General features: G+C 44.7%; 1 protein-coding gene across 2 annotated transcripts in view; it reads right to left on the bottom strand.

The window, feature by feature from the left end:
* LOC143822063 (uncharacterized) overlaps positions 1–19,880 on the bottom strand; it is a 71,502-nt gene that overhangs the window by 36,173 nt on the left and 15,449 nt on the right. The gene's annotated exons all lie outside the window — the stretch shown is intronic.

Consider the following 19,880-nt stretch of genomic DNA (forward strand, 5'->3'; position numbering starts at 1 on the left):
AATATTTTTTGCTTTGTTTGCTAAAGCAGCTCAGAAACCAGGACTGCAATACTAAACACATTGATAATGAAGTAACCCCAATGGAGCGCTATGAGGATTGCTTCTGAGTAAGCATTCTTACAGTTGCACTGTATAATGCTTAAAGATATTGTCCTTTCTTGCAGCAGAAACTACATGTTGTGCATAATTTGCATATTTTAATGCATTGGTCTGTCAAATTTTTAAACTATTGTCTTTTTCCTTAATGGCTTTCAAAAGGATCTATTGTTGACACAAATAAATAGAGCTAATTGAACAAAGTGCAAATGGCAAGCATATGAACCACACAACAATCACAAGAGGATACACAGAAATAAACAAAAATGTAAACCCCAGTGCAAACAGTCCATGAATACAAATAGTACAATTCAGATGATGGTTCTGATTGAAACTCAGAGGCAAAAAATTGTCCAGTGTCCACTTCTTTATTTCCAGATTCTTAAGCCGAAGGACAAGTTTCCCAGATTAGTGTTCTGGTTTAAAATTGCATTCTTCTTCAGATTCCGGGCCTCGTGCGGTGGCGGCGGCTTTTGGAGCCGATTCCCGGCCTGGGGAAGGGAGCGATGCTGCCGGGCGTCTCCCGGGCCTCGTGCGGCGGCGGAGGCGGCTTTTGGGGCCTATTCCCGGCCTGGGGAAGGGAGCGAGGCTGCCGGGCGTCTCCCGGGCCTCGTGCGGCAGCGGATTTTGGAGCCGATTCCTGGCCTGGGGAAGGGAGCAATGCTGCCGGGCATCTCCCGGGCTTCGTGCGGCGGTGGAGGCGGCTTTTGGGGCTGATTCCCGGCCTGGAGAAGGGAGCGATGCTGCCGGACGGCTCCCGGGGCTCGTGCGGCGGCGGCGGCTTGGGCGGCGGGCTGAGGCGTTGGGAGGCGCTTTGCGCCTCTGGCGGCGGTGTGGCTCGCATCAGGGCCACTGGGGCAGGTGAAAGCAGTGGCGGGTGGGCGGCGGCCGAGTGTGTCGGCGGGCGAGAAGAAGCCGGTTTGGAGGGCAGCAAGGCAGGCTGCTGGCGGCCATATGCGGGCCGCTAGCGACAGGAGGAGGCGCTGTTCCTGCTGGAGAGGCGTCCAGCTCAGCGGCAAGTGGGGAAATGGCGGATGTGGGCGGCCAGTCCAGGGCGGGCCAAGTGGCCAATTGGCCACTTGGCCCTCGAGTGGCTTCGCAGCTCCTGATTGGACACCTCTGAGTTTTTATCCCAGACCCTAACTCCTCCCCACAACCCCTTACTCTTTTATTTAGTCCGTGGCGCCCATGGCGCCACGGGCGGTGTACAGATATCCCGCCATTCACAGCAAGCTGTCTCGTGGCGGGTCACATGATTTAAAAAATCCACATAGCTCCCCATTAAAACCCCCATTAAAACCATTACATCAACTCAATTCCTGGCGGCAAAACTATCACCCCTCCCACAACCTGTACGACTACTACTCGGTACACTATTTGTATACACGGACTGCTTGCATTTTGGTTTACAAATGTCTAGACTAATTTGTCTTCCTTTATGGAAGAGAGAATCGTGTGTTTATACACTTCTCCATTTGTGAGTCACTTTGACTGGGTGTCTGTATCTAACAAGAGCTTGGCCACTAGGTGGTACTCAAGATTACACTAAGTCTTTAGGGAGAGAGCCAGAGAATTATGGGAGCTTGTGTTAGTATATTGGAGAATAGCTCTATTTATATTTGCATACGGTCTGCAATATGTACTTTAAAATGGGTGCCAAGTTCAGCTATATGATGCCATATGATCATTCTTTGTTAAAACAGCCAATCAGTCCCCTTGAGTTCAACTGTAGTTCACAAACACATAGGAGAAATAAGACTGTCCACATTAGTAATTAATGGCTGTCACTTTACTATTTGTTGCTTGCCCCATCCTTCTCCACCCAAGTGTGGAAGCATCCCTGCAGGTGACAATCTGTGCTGGCAAGTTATCTTGTCCTGAGACCAGAGAGTTAAATTCAAAATTACATTACATATTACTAACATCACATTACAGTCATGTTGTTCCAAATAAAATAAATTAAAAGGAAGAGAGGATTGTAAGGAATGTGAATACAAAAGTGGAACGAGGCTAGCATGCATAGTGAGATTTTAAAAACCTATATACTCTGGACTCCAAAGTCTGGATCTCAGTCAAAGAAATAGGACTCTTGAGAGGAAAGATGTCACGGATTCTTTCACTGAGCCAATTAGATCAGAGTCCAGTAGCTCCTTTAAGACCAACAAAGATTTATTCAAGGTGTGAGCTCTTCCTCAGACTATGCTTGCACTCAAAAGCTCATGCCTTGAATAAATCTTTGTTGGTCTTAAAGGAGCTACTGGACTCTGATTTTATTGTGCTACTTCAGACCAACATGGCTGCCCATTTGAATCTGAGCCAGTTAGAGTAAATGTTTCATTTGGGCATGAAAGTCTCTCTCTCTCTCTCTCTTTTTTTTCCTCACAACTACCCTATGAAGTAATTAGGCTGAGTAAAAGTGACAGGCCCAAAGGTCACAAACCCATAGTGTGATTCAGTGGTTCTCAACCTAGGGGGTCAGGACCCCTTTGGGGGCCAAATGACCCTTTCACAGGGGTTGCAGCAGGGCCAGCAGCCATCCACACAACAGCCTTGCAGGGTAGATCAAGAGAGCATTTGTCTGTCTGGAGCAGCGGAAAAGAGTGAGATCAGCATGGTGGGACAAGAGCCAGAACTGAAATGAGGAACCGCAGAAAAATAAATTATATACAATCCTGAACAATGGATCTTCATGCCATTGGTCAGTTTTGGTTTAATTTCTGTGCAAAAACACTTGCATAATTTTATGGTTGGGGGTCACCACAACATGAAGAACTGTATTAAAGGGTCATGACATTAGGAAGGTTGAGAACCACTGCCCTACAGCATGTAAAAGTGACTTTAAAATGGTTGCTGTCATGAATTTGGCTCTAACCGTCTCTGCTACCTTTTGGTATCTGAGGAATGCAAACAAAACAGCTCCTAAACGCTTTCCACATTGTCTGACTGTGGTTTTCCTACTTCTGATGAGGCAAAACAAAAGACTGATATATACATACATTCATGATAGGGAACTAGTCAGTAATTTAATCCTGCTTTTAGTTTACATAACAGAGGGCATTGTGATAAATACTAAGAACAAAACTACAACTTATAGATCTGAATCTGAATCTATAGCTTCCCCCTCCCAAGAAAGAACAGCTAAAGCTGTATCTTCCATCCAGTCCTTTCAGGGTAAAGGTAAAGGTATCCCCTGTGCAAGCACCGGGTCATGTCTGACCCTTGGGGTGACGCCCTCTAGCGTTTTCATGGCAGACTCAATACAGGGTGGCCTTGCCAGTGCCTTCCCCAGTCATTACCATTTACCCCCCAGCAAGCTGGGTACTCATTTTACCGACCTCGGAAGGATAGAAGGCTGAGTCAATCTTGAGCTGGCTGCTGGGATTGAACTCCCAGCCTCATGGGCAAAGCTTTACCACTCTGTGCCACAAGAGGCTCTAATAACATACCTCAAACCTAGCCAACTTGGACCCAGCCATGGGTTGGTGCCCTGTTTACATGAGACATCAAGGAAAGAACTTTGCCTAATTATGATGGTGAACTCTTTTGTGTTTGGCTTTCACCCCGAGTGACTCAAGAGGACTCGCCCAGGCAAAGAAGGAGGGTGGGAATTAGAGAACTGGGTGGGACCCACAACTATATGGGGCAATCCATCAGTAATCCTGTTAGGAAGATTTCAAAAAACAGCACATTCAGACAATGCTGCCCATGCAAAACAAGCACCTTTGAAACAACCTTTCATGTGCTTTTTTATTGTCACTTCTACACGGATATTCATACAAAATTCTTAAGTCCCATTTTGTTAAATACGATGGGACTTTCTGATCTTTTTCTTTCCTTTTGAATAATAAAAACTCTGAAATAAATAAAAGTGTGACTAAATTCTTGCAAGGGGAATCCCTGCCAGTAGCACAGATGGTCCTGCCAACCCTACTGCTGGCCCCATGAACAGTTCCCTGGCACTTGGGTGGGGAGATGTGGACAGGAGTCTCAGCCATGATGCAACAAGAAGGGACTGGCTGCAACAAGAAGGGACTGGCATCAGGTCAGGCCAACTCCTTCAGCAGGTAAAGGCAAACGGGTCCAGGAAGACTCACCTGGGCTCATTTTGCACACATTGGATAATGTACTTTCAATGTGCTTTTACAGCTGAATTTTCCTGTGCAGAACAGGAAAATCTGCTTTTAAAGTGCATTATCCAACATGTGCAGAATTGGCCCTGCTTTTGCTCCAAAAGCAGAAGGAAGAAAAGTCAGGAAGGACAGGAGGAAGGAACAAATAAATGAACCTGTTTCCCTCTTAGTGTGTGACCTGTGAGGCTACATGATGCCCCCTCCATCAGGGCAACTCATCTTTGTAGTCTGGAGATGAATTGCCATTCCAAGAGACCTCCAGGTCCCGCCTGGGCACAAACCTGGGCAGAACAAAATTAATGCACCTAACAGAATTAAATTAAATTAAAACCTATTTGAAACTGCAATTGAATAAAGCAACCTTTCACCAACAGCAAGCAGAAGGGAGGAGCTTTAACAACAACAAATCCACAACAAAGAGAAGAATTATGCAGATGCGAGCCAGTTTTCAAAAAGGGGCTTAACAGGTGCCTAAATGTCTACATTGAAGATGCTAGGCTGACCTCTCAGAGCAGTGAGCTTCAAAGACAACAACAAAGGATTATGCAAGACTTTAGAAAGGAGAAGAAAGAGTAGGCTTACACTCTGACACCACACTTCATACTGTTCCAGATTGCCCAGATTCCTAGCTTTAAGCTGGCTACAGTGAGTTTGTGCAGATGATCTTCTCCAGATTAAAGGCCACTACTCTTAACCACTACACCAAGGAAGGCCAGGCCACACCTGTGCTCCACAGGAGACTCTGGGGGGCGGGGTGCAGTAGGAGGGGAAAACATCACTGATGCTTTGACATAACTTCTGAGTGAAAATCCAGAACACTGAAGAATCTGTGCAATGGGGCAAGCCAAGCCCCCCCCACGATTGACACTAATCGGCCTTACCCACTGGGTCCCAGTAAGAGTTGAGCTGAGGCTCTTGCAATTTCTATTTTCTAATGTTATTGTTATGATCATGTTAAGTTATTATTGTTATAATGTTATTACTGTTATCACCTGTGACCATATGTTATCTGTATCTTTTCCTGTTTCCTGTAAACCGCCCTGAGCCCTCAGGGAGGCGGTATATATAAATAAATAAGAAGTAAACAAACAAACAAACAAACGTCTGATGGGGGGCCTTTGAGAGCCATCCCTTGTGTTACAGCTTTGGAAAGAACTTATTTTATTTCTGGCATCGCCTGCATGCTTGTTTGCCTGTTCATTGTTCCAAGATGTTAGACATTTTTTAAAAGACATTTTTTAAAAGACATTTTTAAAAGAACAAGGGAGAGGGAGGCAGGTGCAAGGGTGGGAGGCTGCAGATGACTTTAGAAGAAGAAGAAGAAGAGTTGGTTCTTATATGCCGCTTTTCCCTACCCGAAGGAGGCTCAAAGCGGCTTACAGTCGCCTTCCCATTCCTCTCCCCACAACAGACACCCTGTGGGGTAGGGGAGGCTGAGAGAGCCCTGATATCACTGCTTGGTCAGAATAGCTTTATCAGTGCTGTGGCGAGCCCAAGGTCACCCAGCTGGTTGCATGTGGGGGAGCGCAGAATCGAACCTGGCATGCCAGATTAGAAGTCCGCACTCCTAACCACTACACCAAACTGGCTCTCGTTTGAGCCTCCATACCTTCCCTCTGCTGGTTGCCTGCTGGTTGCTTTCCAGTAGTAAGCTGACGAATCCACTTTATGTGATTCCTCAACTAGCGCTTTAAAATGGAGGATGTAGCCAGCTGGTTACTGCTCAGATGCTGGATGTTGGCGACATCATATGCAGGGGCTGGAATATAGCAACTACATAAGGTAAGCATTTCACTACATTTAACAGGTGCAAAAATGTCCTCAGTTTTCTCCAGTAGCATTCAACACAAAGTTTAAACCATTACTGTGGGTCCTGTCCTCTGCTGTCAACCAGAAACTTCTCCCTGCCCCCCTTCAAGTGACAAACTTTCAAATAAAGCAAGCAATTATGTCCCTCTCAACCTCCTCTTCTCCAGGCTGAACATTTTCATATCCCTCAGCCTTTCCTCACAGGGCTTAGTTCCAAGCCTTGGATCATCTTCGTCATTCTCCTCTGCACCTTCTCAGGTTTGTCCACATCCTTTTTGAAGCATCCCTGATGCTTGTAAACTTGATAGGCTTGGGTTTGACACAATCACTCCAAGCCCTGTCCCTTGGAAGCATGCTAAAGCCAGAAATCATAAATCCAAAGATCCCATGCGTTCCTTCAGCGTGGCCATATTTGCTTTGTTCCAGCAGGTGCTTTCCCTGTTGTCCACGGGGACAGCCGCAAGTAACAAGAATTGGGACTGACAACAAACTGTTTGTTCAGAAGGGAAGCAGGACCAAGCACACTGACCTCATTCCTCTGCCCACACCTATTTGCTTTCTCTGGGCACAGTGCCTACATGTACCATATGCAACGTCCTTGTGATTAGGCATTTTGTTTTCTTAACAAGCCGACAGCTTCATTTCCAAGAAAGTAGAGAGGGGAACCACGGGCTCTGCTATTTTAGACTTGATTCTCATCAATAGGGAAAAACTGGTAGATGAGGTGGAAGTAGTGGGCACACTTGGTAGTAGTGACCATGTGCTTTTGGAATTTTCAATTGTGGAAAAGAGAAAACCTTTACGTAGTCGTACATGTAGACTGGACTTCAGGAAAGCTGATTTTCACAGACTTAAAGGTATGTTGCATAGAGTCCTGTGGTCAGAAAGACTTAAAGAGATGGGAGTCCAAGAGGGCTGGGTGTTTCTTAAAAGTGAAATACTGAAGGCTCAATCACAAACAATTCCCTTGAGAAGAAAAGATGGGAGGAGCCTAAGGAAGACAAGTTGGCTCCATAAGCAGTTGTCAAAAGATTTGAGGAATAAAAAAGAGTAATTTAGGAAATGTAAGGAAGGCCTTATTACCAAGGATGAGTATAAACAAATAACCAATAATTGGAGGGGGAATGCTAGAAAAGCTAAAGCTCAATATGAGCTTAGGCTCGCAAGAAATGCTAAACATAACAAAAATGGCTTCTTTAGTTATGTTTCAAGCAAGAAAAAGAATAGCTACACCATAGGGCCACTGTGAGGACAAGAAAGTGAAATTATAGCAGATGATGAAGAGAGGGCTGAACTTCACTCCTATTTCTCCTCAGTCTTCTCTTGTGAGGGAAATAGTGATCAATGTGGCAAAAACGTAACACAACACGAGGGACGGGAATGGTGGCCTAGGATCACTGTTGGAGCAGTCCACAAACACCTAGTTTCCTTAAATGAAACAAAGTCTTCTGGGCCAGATGAACTGCATCCAAGGGTACTAAAAGAACTTGCAAATGTCATCTCTGAACCTCTGTCCATTATTTTTGATACTTCTTGGATAACAGGTGAGGTGCAAACGATTAATTATTAATTTACTTAATTTTTACAAATAAAAAAATGTGAAAAATATTTATACATCACATGGCCTTTCCCAACCTTGTCAGTTTTTCTTATCAAGGCCTAACGCTTCCACTAAACTAAAAGAATGTCCATCCTAAACCATATATAAAGCTAAACGAACCCAAAGTAGAGTGTTACTTAATTTTTACAAGTTAAAAAAATGTGAAAAAATATTTATACAACCCATGACCTTTTCCAACCATGTCAATTATCCCTCCCCATGCCTAACACTTCCATTAAACCAAAAGACTGCTCATCCTGAACCATGTATGAACCTAATTAAACTTTGGTAGAGAACTTAACTGTACGAAATTCCATAGTAATTTACTTAATTTTTACAAATAAAAATATGTGAAAATATATTTATACAACCCACGGCCTTTTCCAACCATGTCAATTATTCCTCCCCCTGCCTCACACTTCCACTAAAACAAAATACTACTCATCCTGAACCATATATAAAGCTAAACTAAACCTTAGTAGAGAATTTAACCGTACAATAATCCATATTCATTTACATAAGTTTTACAAATACAAACCTGTGAAAAAATATTTATATGTCCCATGGCCTTTACCAACAATGTCAATATTTCTTTCCTAGGCCTAACGCTTCCTCTAAACCAAAAGACTGACCATCCTGAACCATATATAAAGCTAAACTAACCCGAAGTACAGAAGTTAACCATACAATAATCCAAATTATTTTACTTAAGTTTTATAAGTAAAAAACTGTGAAAAAATATTTATACATCCCATGGCCATTCCCAATCATGTTAATATTTCTTCCCCAGCCCTAACGCTTCCACTAAACCAAAAGACTGCCCATCCTGAACCATATATAATGCTAAACTAACCCTAAGTAGAGAATTTAACCGTACGATAATCCATATTAATTTACATAAGTTTTACAAGTACAAACATGTGAAAAAATATTTATATATCCCATGGCCTTTACCAAGAATGTCAATTATTCCTCCCTCTGCCTAACACTTCCACTAAACCAAAAGACTGCCCATCCTGAATCATTTATAAAGGTAAACTAACCCAAAGTAGAGAATTTAACCGTATGAAAATCCATATTAATTTACATAAGTTTTACAATTTAAAAAATGTGAAAAAATATTTATACATCCCATGGCCATTCCCAATCATGTCAATATTTCTTCCCTAGCCCTAACGCTTCCACTAAACCATAGAATCATAGAATCATAGAATCATAGAGTTGGAAAGGGCCATACAGGCCATCTAGTCCAACCCCCTGCTCAATACAGGATCAGCCCAAAGCATCCTAAAGCATCCAATAAAAGTGTGTATCCAACCTTTGCTTGAAGACTGCCAGTGAGGGGGAGCTCACCACCTCCTTAGGCAGCCTATTCCACTGCTGAACTACTCTGACTGTGAGTTCAATTATTCCTCCCCCTGCCTAACGCTTCCACTAAACCAAGAGAATGCCCATCCTGAACCATATATAAAGCTAAACTAACCCAAAGTAACCCATCTTCAAGAAAGGGAAAAAGTAGAATCCGGGTAATTATCGACCTGTCAGCTTGACATCTGTAGCTGGCAAAATTTTGGAACAAATAATCAAACACTCGGTTCTTGAGCAGCTGGAACTGAGAGCTGTGATTTCTAAGACTCAGCACAGGTTTCGCAAGAACAAGTCATGTCAGACCAACCTTGTCTCTTTTTTCAAGAAAGTGACTACCTTGCTGGATCAGGGGAATGCTGTGGACATAGTTTATCTGGATTTCATTAAATCTTTTGATAAGGTTCAACATGATATTCTTGTTCATAAGTTGGTAAAATGCGGTATGGATCCTAATTCTGTCAGGTGGATGAAGAACTGGTTGACAAATCATACCCAGAAGGTACTTGTTAATGGTTTAGCATCTTCTTGGAAAAGAGTGACAAGTGGAGTACCCCAAGGATCTGTCCTGGGACCTCTGTTGTTCAACACATTTATAAATTATTTGGATGAGGGATTAGAGGGGATACTTATTAAATTTGCAGATGATACTAAACTGGGAGGGGTAGCAAACACAACTGAAGACAGCAATAGAATACAGGATGATCTTGATAGACTCGAGAAGTGGGCTAAACTGAATAAAATGAAGTTCAATAGGGACAAATGTAAAGTTCTGCATTTAGGTACGAAAAACCAAACACACTAATATAAGATGGGGGAGACTTGTCTTGGCAGTAGCATTTGCGAAAAGGATCTAGGAGTCTTAGTAGACCATACATTGAACATGAGTCAGCAGTGTGGCTCAGTGGATAAAAAGGCAAATGGGATTTTGGGCTGTATCAAACAGAATATCGTGTCCAGATCACGGGAGGTGATGGTACCGCTTTACTCTGCTCTGGTTTGGCCTCACTTGAGTACTGTGTTCAGTTTTGGGCACCCCAGTTGAAGAGGGATATTGACAAACTGGAACATGTCCAGCGGATGGCAACAAAGGTGGTGAGGGGTTTGGAGACATATGAAGAAAGGTTGGGGGAGCTTGGTCTGTTTAGCCTAGAGAGGAGATGACTGGGAGGGGATCTGATAACCATCTTCAAGTATTTAAAAAGGTGCCATATGGAGGATGGAGCAGAATTGTTCTCTCTTGCCCCAGAGGGACAGACCAGAACGAATGGGATGAAATTAATTCAAAAGAAATTCCATCTAAGCATCTGGAAGAAGTTCCTGACAGTTAGAGCGGTTTCTCAGTGGAACAGGCTTCCTCGCTAGGTGGTGGGTTCTCCATCTTTGGAAATTTTTGACAGAGGCTGGATAGCCAGCTGACGGAGAGGCTGATTCTGTGAATGCTTAAGGGGGTGGCAAGTTACAGTGGATGAGTGATAGGGTTGTGAGTGCCCTGCATAGTGCAGGGGGTTGGACTAGATGACCCACGAGGTCCCTTCCAACTCAATTATTCTATGATTCTATGACCCTAACTAAACATGGACCCCTGAGCAGAGACTGCAATGCCAAGACAACCTGCTAAGTAAGATCTGGGAAAGAGCATCTTGTGGCGCAGAGTGGTAAGGCAGCTGAAAGCTTTGCCCATGAGGCTGGGAGTTCAATCCCAGCAGCCAGCTCAAGGTTGACTCAGCCTTCCATCCTTCCGAGGTCGGTAAAATGAGTACCCAGCTTGCTGGGGGGTAAACGGTAATGACTGGGGAAGGCACTGGCAAACCACCCCGTATTGAGTCTGCCATGAAAATGCTAGAGGGCGTCACCCCAAGGGTCAGGCATGACTCGGTGCTTGCACAGGGGATACCTTTACCTTTACCTTTAAGATCTGGGAAGTCATTAAAAAAAACAACAACCCATTAACCTTCCAGTCCATCAGGTAGCCCCACCCAGAACAGAGCTTGCTGGCTGCCAGATGCAGCAATGGCAATGCTTTTGAAAAACTCAGAAGCCTTATGGCGGCAGGTGTGTCTTGCAATGTGGCCTACTTGGCTTAGAAAAACAGACGCAGAATCATAGCCTTGTAAACACAGTTTTCCCAAAGAGGCTGGACCTGGCTGAAGGGAAAATGTTTTGGTTTGTCTGGCAGCTGTAATCAGTTATTAAACAACCCTGGGAGAATATCATCAAAGACATTCAGGGCATCACAAAATGTCCAAGTCCCTGGGAATCCCCACATTGGTTAATGCTCCAGGGCAGCCTTTCTCAATTTTTTTTACTGTTGAGAAACCCCTGAAACATTCTTTAGGCTTTGAGAAATGCCAGAAATGGTGCCAGCAGGCAGAATATGGTTGGGAAGCAGATCTGTGGACACGCCCACCAGGGGCCCCTCCCTGTCCCATCTCCTCCAGGCCCATCACTGGCCATTTTGGGAGAAAGGGGCGGGTCAACATGAACAAATATGGTCATATCACCCGATATGTGTTTAGCAAATGTTTCAAAAGATAATTAATTAACTCCCACACATTTGTGAAACCCTTCCAGGGCCATCAAGAAATCCCAGGGAGACACGAAACCCTGGTTGAGAAAGCCTGCTCCAGGGTTTTGTAACAACTATGGTCTGTTATATCTGAACCTGAATCTGTTCTGTTAGATTTTATCTTCTTGCCAACAAGATTTAAGGCTCCAACTGATGTAGGATTTTAATGTGGGAAGTCAGTTCCACAAGAACAACAAGGGCTTACTTCTGAGTAAACTAGCTTCATGCAGAGGAGAATACAAAGAGCAGCAAGGAGCATGTTTCTTTTCCTCCATGGGTAGAAAAGCAGTGTGGGGGGAGGGAGGGTGACCACAGAAAATGTGCCAGAGAAGAAAGCATTCAGAACTTCTTCCTCTTCCCCCACCTACACCAGTTTTTTTGCTTTAGGTTATAGATGCATTTTGTAACAAGTTGTTTACAAGTGTGTGTTAATCGGATAAGCAGAAGCCTCAAACACAATCCAGGTAATAACTTTGGTTAGGACCAGCCCAGTGACACATAATTTTGCAAGGTTTCGAGTTCCCCAGAGTTTATGAAGAGTTCTCAGGAATGCGAAAACTTGCAGAGTTAGGTGTTAAGGCTAGTCCTGGTAATAGGTATTACATGGAACTAGGGTTGTGTGTTTCGGCTCGGTTTGGCCACCAGCGCCGCGGCGCAGAGGGGCGGCAGCCAGTGGCACAGCCTGCGTGCGGCCACCAGCTGGTACACTGCTGCCACCCCTCCTCTCCGCTCTGTGGCACTGGCCTCCTACACACTGCTTTGGCCTTCTATGATTGCCAAGGTGGCCGAATTGAGCCATCAACCCTACATAGAATATGTATTTGGGGATTTCTGGAGTTTGCATCTTGTAAAACAGTGGTCCCCAACCTGCAGTCAGCAGGCCAGGGAGCCGGGCCGCGGTTCCCTCTCCCCACCCCCACCCCGCAGTAAAAAATTTGCGGCCCGGGAAGCTTCTTACTGCGGGAGGGGGTGGAGAGGGAATCAGGGCCGCGCATCGCGCATGCGCGGCCGCGCGTGCGCACATGCACCATGCACGGCCAAAATCGCGCATGCATGGCACTTTCTGGTCTCCTAGTGGTGCGGACATCGAAGGCATGGCACATGTGACAGAGCAGCCCCAGTGTCCTGCAGGCCTGTTCTGTCTTGCCCTCTGAGGCAATGGGCACCAACGGCCATCCAAGGTCTCTACTTGGCACATTCCTTACACTTGGCTTTCACACCCCTTGAAAGGGTTTTTGTCTCCCTCTTTTGATTCAACCACTTCCACCACCTGGCAGCCTGGCGCTCCCATCTTCTCTTCCCTCTATCGGTGTTCTAAGATCTAACCTTGTGCTTCTGTCTCCCATTACTTTGTATCTAGGTACCACAGGAACAGCTCATATCACTGGGGGAGTAGCCAATTGACTCATGCTCCCCTTCTCCTGGTGCTATTTTAAAATTAGGGCTCACCGTGGGCTCTAAAGGATCCCCATTACCTTGGAGTCTCTTCTCAGGCCTGCAGTTCTGCACATCACATAGGTATGCTTCAATAATATGAGGTTATCAGTGGGGGACAGAGCTGAAGGACAAATATGCTTTCCCAAAGGGTCTTTTATTTCCACCTGTCCAGCTAGTTATTCCTCCACTTACTCCCAATTCAGCCTGGCCTTTAGGAGAGTTTTTAAGAACCTCAATTAGATGTTCTGCAGAAGAATCTCTGCTGTTTTAACCTGTGTTATTTTAAAACAAATTTAACTTTACATTTTGTTGTTTTAACTACTGAATTTTACACTACCTTGTACAGTGCCCGAAGCCAGCTTGCTGGGAGGTCAGTCTAAAGATCTAATAAATAAATAAATGAACAAACAAACAAATGAATGAATAATACAGTAATTTTATTTGGAATATGTATGGCCATTTTTAAACTGCTCTATAAGATCTTGGTAGGTCCACAGGAAAAGAGGGGATTCATATCCAGCCCCCTGACTGCCAACTGGCCATCTGAGTTCTACATAATTCAGAATGCTATTTTGAGCAGTTTTACCCTTTTTAATAGAAATCTTGTTATTACAAATGCCAGAGTTACCAACCTGTGTCACCAAATGCACAGGTAGTCAGAAACTTAATCATGAACATAACCCAAACCTTCCTTAAACCCTGTGTACTAATCCTATCCATTGAGTGTTATCATACCCCCCTAGATGAAATAATACCATCCAGTTTTAACAACTTTTAGATATCTCTCAGCATTGCAAGTTGAGTTGCCTCTTCTGGTTTAACTCTATGCCAGTAATTTACAAAAGGATGCCATCTTTGTACAAGAAGAGCCTGTAGGCAGAATTAGACCCTTGAAGGTAGGGATGCCAGCCAGCAGATAAGACCTAGTGATCTCCTGGAATCACAATCACAGATTACAAGTTGCCCTGGAGAAAATGGATGCTTTGAAGGGAAGACTCTAACTTTGTACCCACTGAGGTCCCTGTCCCCCCCGGGCTCCATCCCCAAATATTCAGGAGTTTCCTAATCTTGATTTTGTAATCCTAAACCCATCCCCTACTAGTGACCGGTGAGGACCGGGCAACCCTACGTGGAGGTCTTGGAAGTCCATGACTTTTGAAGGTTGTACCTCTGCTTGGGATGACGCTGCAAAGGAATACAAGCCCTCACTTGCTTTGCACCTGAACATCCTATAGCTGCAGGGATGCCTTATGCCATCTTATTTTGGCACAAGGCTACGAAATCTCCCTGCACAATGCAAGGGAGTGGATTCACGCCCAGTCAGGTTGCTCTGGGAACATGTGGGCTGCGTGATAAAACTGGGTCATGACTTTTCTACCCAGTTCTTCTCCCCCACAATCTCCCTTGCAAAGTAGTTCCAGGAAAGTTGCATGAAGGAGCTAGCTGTTGTCTTGTTCTTCTTCCTGTAGCTTCCTGGGAAGACCCTGCCCAAATGGAACAGGCCAGATCCACTGACTGAGGGCAATAGGACCTACCCAAAAGGAAATTGACATGAATCAGTGAAAGACCCAAAGCCCAATCTTGTGAGATCTCAGAAGCTAAGCAGAGCTGACTCTGGCTAGTATTTGCATGGGAGGCCTCCAAGGATTTGGATAGAGAACCTCAAAGGAACACGAGGGTCATGTTGCAGAGGCAGGCAATGGCAAGCCACCTCCCAGCGCCCCCTGATCTCCTGGCTTCACTACGTAAACCATACAACAAATAATAATAAGAGTTGGTTCTTATATACCGCTTTTCTCTACCCGAAGGAGTCTCAGTGGCTTATAGTCACCTTCCCTTTTCTCTCCCGACAACAGACACCCTGTGAGGGAGGTGAGGCTGAGAGAGCCCTGATATTACTGCTCAGTCAGAACAGTTTTATCAGTGCTGTGGCGAGCCCAAGGTCACCCAGCTGGCTGCATGTGGGGGAGCGCAGAATCGAACCTGGCATGCCAGATTAGAAGTCCGCACTCCTAACCACGACACCAAACTGGCTCGCAAATAAACAGGACTCATCCAAACTGGGTTGCTCATCAAACTAAACAGAGCCCATCTTTGGTATCATTTTAACTGGCATATCTGGCTTTTTTGGACATCTGTTTCCAATGTAAGCAGCACAGTCTCTTAGTACCTTTGTAAAGATCTGGAATGAATGTGAGATGGTCTTTCAGATGAGGCTGACATCTCAGTTATTATGTTTTTTCCCCCTTACTAACCTATGTATCAATGTATAAGGTAAGACTGAATTGCATATTGTGAACATTAATATGTTGTATGTATAATATCCCTGCTGTGTTCCCTCCCTTTCCTACACTCTACACCAGGCTTTCTCAATCAGGGTTTCTTGATAGCCCTGGAAGGGTTTCCCGAATGGGTGGAAATTAATTATTTTTAATATATTCTTTAGATTTCTGAAACATTTATCGGGTGATATGACCATACAGGGTCATGTAGTTCTGCCCTCCCTCCCAAAATGGCCAGTGATGGGCCTGGAGGGGGTGGGAAGGGAAGGGGCCCAGGTGGGCATGGGCACAGCTATGCTTCCCAACCATATTCTGCATGATCACATCACCTCTCCAGGCCTACCATAGGCAAGATAAATTTACCCACTAAGTAGCTGGCTATGGTTATGTTTCAACTCAGGGCTCTTCAGCTCACACTTATACTGCTCTCTGTAGCCACTCTTTCTTGCACAAGAACCACTTTTGCAAGTACTTCGTGGATTCCTTCCCCCCCCCCCCCCACACACACACAAGTGGCTTATAACTTTCTCCCAGTCTCCATTTTATCCTTGCAGTAACCCTGTGAGGTAGGCTAGGCTGAGAGTTTGTGACTTGCCCAAGGTCACCCGGCAAGCTTCCCAGGCAGGGCAGGGATTCAAAGCCAGGATTTGAACCAATAGAAAAGCTGATTTTTTAAAAAGTTACATGAACGCACCTTAAACATCATCCTGAACTCCTCAGTGGCATTGAGCTGCAGGCAAGTTGGCCCATCTTTTGCCAATATGTCCCCATTTTTCTTACCTCACTTCCTCATAAAAGAATCTGGGTCAGGAACTGGCAAACATGCCCACTTCAATGGGTGTGAGGAGCACCACACTGGGCCAGCAAGGCGAACAGGTTTGACACCCCTGCAAAGCTGTTTGATACCAGATGTAAAGAGAGGACTTCTCTGACCTCATCTACTGAAGGGTGATAAATATGAACCATAACTTGTCAGGATCAGCCCCAAAGAGTTGTGTAGAAGGAGCTATTCCAGCTTGTTCAATTTTTCACATCTCTGTAGAACTTTAAAAATACCACAAAGCTAAGTCTTCTCTTTGGCCTATTATGCATGGCCGCTGAAACGGCGGCATGGAGAACGTGGAGGAGGAAGAAGCAAAGCAAACCACTTATGCACGGGATGGAACGCAACGGTGGCAAAACCCAGAGTATCCGATTATGCACGCGGTTACTCCAGAGCCGCTTCTGGTTGCGCCCTGGTCCCGGAAAGCTCCACTTTCTTCCGCATCTCGCTAACATGGCTTTTTTGGCTGCATACGTTGACTCTGTGCCTGGTTGCCGCCTGCAACATGCATAATTGGTGATTTTAGCCACCGCCATTCCACCCCGAATGTGGACCTTCAACTCCAGGCATAATGGGCCTTTGAGAATCATCTTTACCTCTATCTTTGGCCTATTATGCATGCACAGCTTACTTTCAATTTTCATTCAACTCAGTGAGGCTTGAGTGGCACTTGGCACCTTCCTCTCATCCCCCCCTCTAATTTTTCTCTTATAAATTGCAGAGTATATATTCTGCATTCCCAAGAGAATTACAGGTGTTGCAGCACTGGAATTTCACCCTTTTTCATGCAACAGCATGGTTGGCATCTCCTTATTGGCCAGTTTTGCACTGGGAGTTTCAATTCTTCATGCTGTGTTTACTTTCAAGTAGCCATCTTAGCAGAATGCTACCAGCGTACAAGATCCTTCATCTGCTTTACAAGCTCCACTGTTGCTGACTTTTTCCATCATGTAAATTTTGTAGGGGTTTCCTACAAGTAGGATGAGTCTAGCAATATGAGATTTTAAGAAGAATGCAGTAAGTTCTGGGCACAGTCTGAAAGCTGCAGCCCAACCACTGCCATAAAGATTTTGAGTCTGGCAAACAAAAGTTAAGCCCCCTGCATCTCCTTCTACAGAGCCCATGAATCTTCTTCTGCTTCTGTGGCAATGAAAGGGGTTGGTAGCAGAGAATCATCCCTAGAATGTAACAGAACGGAGCTTCGCAACTGCTGTAGTCAGACACAACAAATGTTTTGTCAGTTTCACGGTGAATTTTTCCCAATCTGATTGCATTCCTTGGTTCCCTTTCATGCAAGGGACAGAAGTACAAGGGTTTTAATGGAAGGTGCTGGCTTGCTGGGCTAAGACATGGGTAATGATTCTGTTAAAATGCCACACTTTCTTCTGGGCTTGACTGGCAGCACCTGACCCAATGCTAGACATTATTTGAACCATGTCTTGACCCCCTCCCCACTTCCAACAAGCCAAATGCCAAGACAGTGAACAAAGCCCAGTTGTCCCTGGAGACAGATGGGGCAGCAGAAAAAACAGAGGGTCACTGAGATGAAAAGGGTCACATTTTGTAGGGGAAAGCTTGCTAGTTCATTCTGTGTGTGGGTGAACACACACGCAAAGCACCACTTCTAAACTGTGTCCTCTCTAATTGAAACAGGAGTCCTACCTGTACTGCCGCCTTTCCCTGTCAATATTTTCCCCCAGCAATCCAAGCTTAGTGATAAACTCATATTGATAGACTCATCCTGCTTGTAAAAAAATCCCCCAAATTTACATGATGGGATAAGTAAGCGATAGTGGAGCTCGTACACTGATGGAGGGAGAAGGATGGTGGAAGGCACAGAGTGGATGGAACGACTTCAGTGTGGGTGGTGGAGTGGCCTCCAAGGGGTGAGAAAAGGACAAAAAGGAGAGAATCTGAGGGACTCTGTATGCTTTTGAATTACCTTTGGCCTGGAAGCGAAGCAAGGGGGAAACAGGCACAAACCCACTCTGAGAAAATCCGGGGAAAGCAAACTGAGTGCGGAAGGGAGGAAAATCAATGCCGAACAAAAAATATTGATGTACATACGTAGTGAAAGTGAAGGAAAGTGCAGAAGGAAGAAAACCCAGATGGACATGCATGATAAAAGTGAAGGAAAACACCCTTGCATAATAGAAGACAAACTGGGGTTTTATACCCCATTTTTTAACTGCCTGAAGGAGTCTCAAAGTGGCTTACAATCGCCTCCCCTTCCTCACTCCATAACAGACATCCTGTGAGGTAGGTAGGGCTGAGAAAGTTTTGAGAGAACTGTGACAGGCCCAAGGTCATCCAGCTGGCTGCATGTGGAGTGGGGGAATCAAACCCTGTTCTCCAGATTAGAGGCTGCTACTCTTAACCACTACAACTAAACTGCCTCTCACACTTTAGAGATCTTATTATTATTATTATATTTATAGCCCGCCACTCCCTTGCGGCTCGTGGCAGGTAACAATATCACAAATCCCCATTAAAACCCCATTAAAACAATAATAACATTGCCAATATTACCGGCATGGCAAGAACGGCAGCTCAACTTCCCCCCCTCCCTCCCACTACTAGTGGGTGGAGAGGAGGTCCTGATGATGTTTTGCTTCGGGTTCAGAGCCCGAGTCCCCGGCTCTTTATCTTTACCTTTACCTTTATCAGATGCTGAGGGCAGGGCCAGTCTTAGTGAATGCACGATGTAGCAGTTAGAGTTTTAGACTAGAATCTAGGAGCCCCAGATTCAAATCCCCTCTCTGCCATGGAAATTTGCTGGGTAATTTTGAGCCAGTCTCTTTCAGCGTAACTGATTTATCAGAGAATTAGTGGTTTGAAGAATGCAGGAAAAAAACACCCCAGGTTTTGTTTCTCAGGGATTATTTCCAATGGCTGCAAAGGGACTTTCCACGTGTCACCAGGAAGCTTACTTAATTGTTTGTTTGAAGTTAGGGAAGGACAAGAAGGTAAAACGAATGGAAACTTTCTGAGGCCAAGTATACAAACTGACATTTGTGTTATACCACTGTGTATAGCATGGCTTCCCCAAAGTATCCTAGGAATTGTGCTGAAGGTACTGAAAACAGTAGGGAGCATCATCACAACACTATAATAGAGCATCAGAGCACACATTGGATAATGCATTTTCAAAGTGCTTTTGCAGCTGGATTTTCCTGTGCAGAACAGGATAATCTTCTAAAGTGCATTAACTAATGTGTGCAGAATGGGCTCTGGGTTCAAATTTCCCCTCAACCACGAATCACACTAGGTGACCCTGGGCAAAGCACTCTTTTTTTTCTTCTAACGCACATGAGATACACTCTCAGCACAGAATTATATGATAGCAAAGAGGGGTGAGCCTAAGCATATGCCATAGGAGGTCTCCAAAAAGTCAAAAAATACATATTGGTTGAAGCCTTAATCTACAGATCCCACTCAGCTACACTTTATAATTAGTTCAGACTTTGTATATAGAGTGCATTGTTATAATTCTGACCACTGAAGAAGACCCAGTAGGGTCAAAACGCGTTTGGTCTTATGTGCAGTTAGTGCTGTATAATTTTTATGTAGTTTTTAAATTGTGCACCACAATAAATAATTACTGTTTTTTATAATATTTTATTGTAAAACTCAACTTCTGAGTTCCCGCTTGTAAAGGTTGGGTTGTGTTCCTGTTTTGGTTTTGGTTGAACAACCTGAAGGTGAACACATTCTCACTTTTGTGAATCGAGGCCCATTTTGACAGGAACCGGAGGTGAATTTTCAGCCA

The sequence above is a fragment of the Paroedura picta genome, chromosome 12 (genome assembly GCF_049243985.1).
Source record: "Paroedura picta isolate Pp20150507F chromosome 12, Ppicta_v3.0, whole genome shotgun sequence".
NCBI classification, from domain to species: Eukaryota; Metazoa; Chordata; class Lepidosauria; order Squamata; family Gekkonidae; genus Paroedura; species Paroedura picta.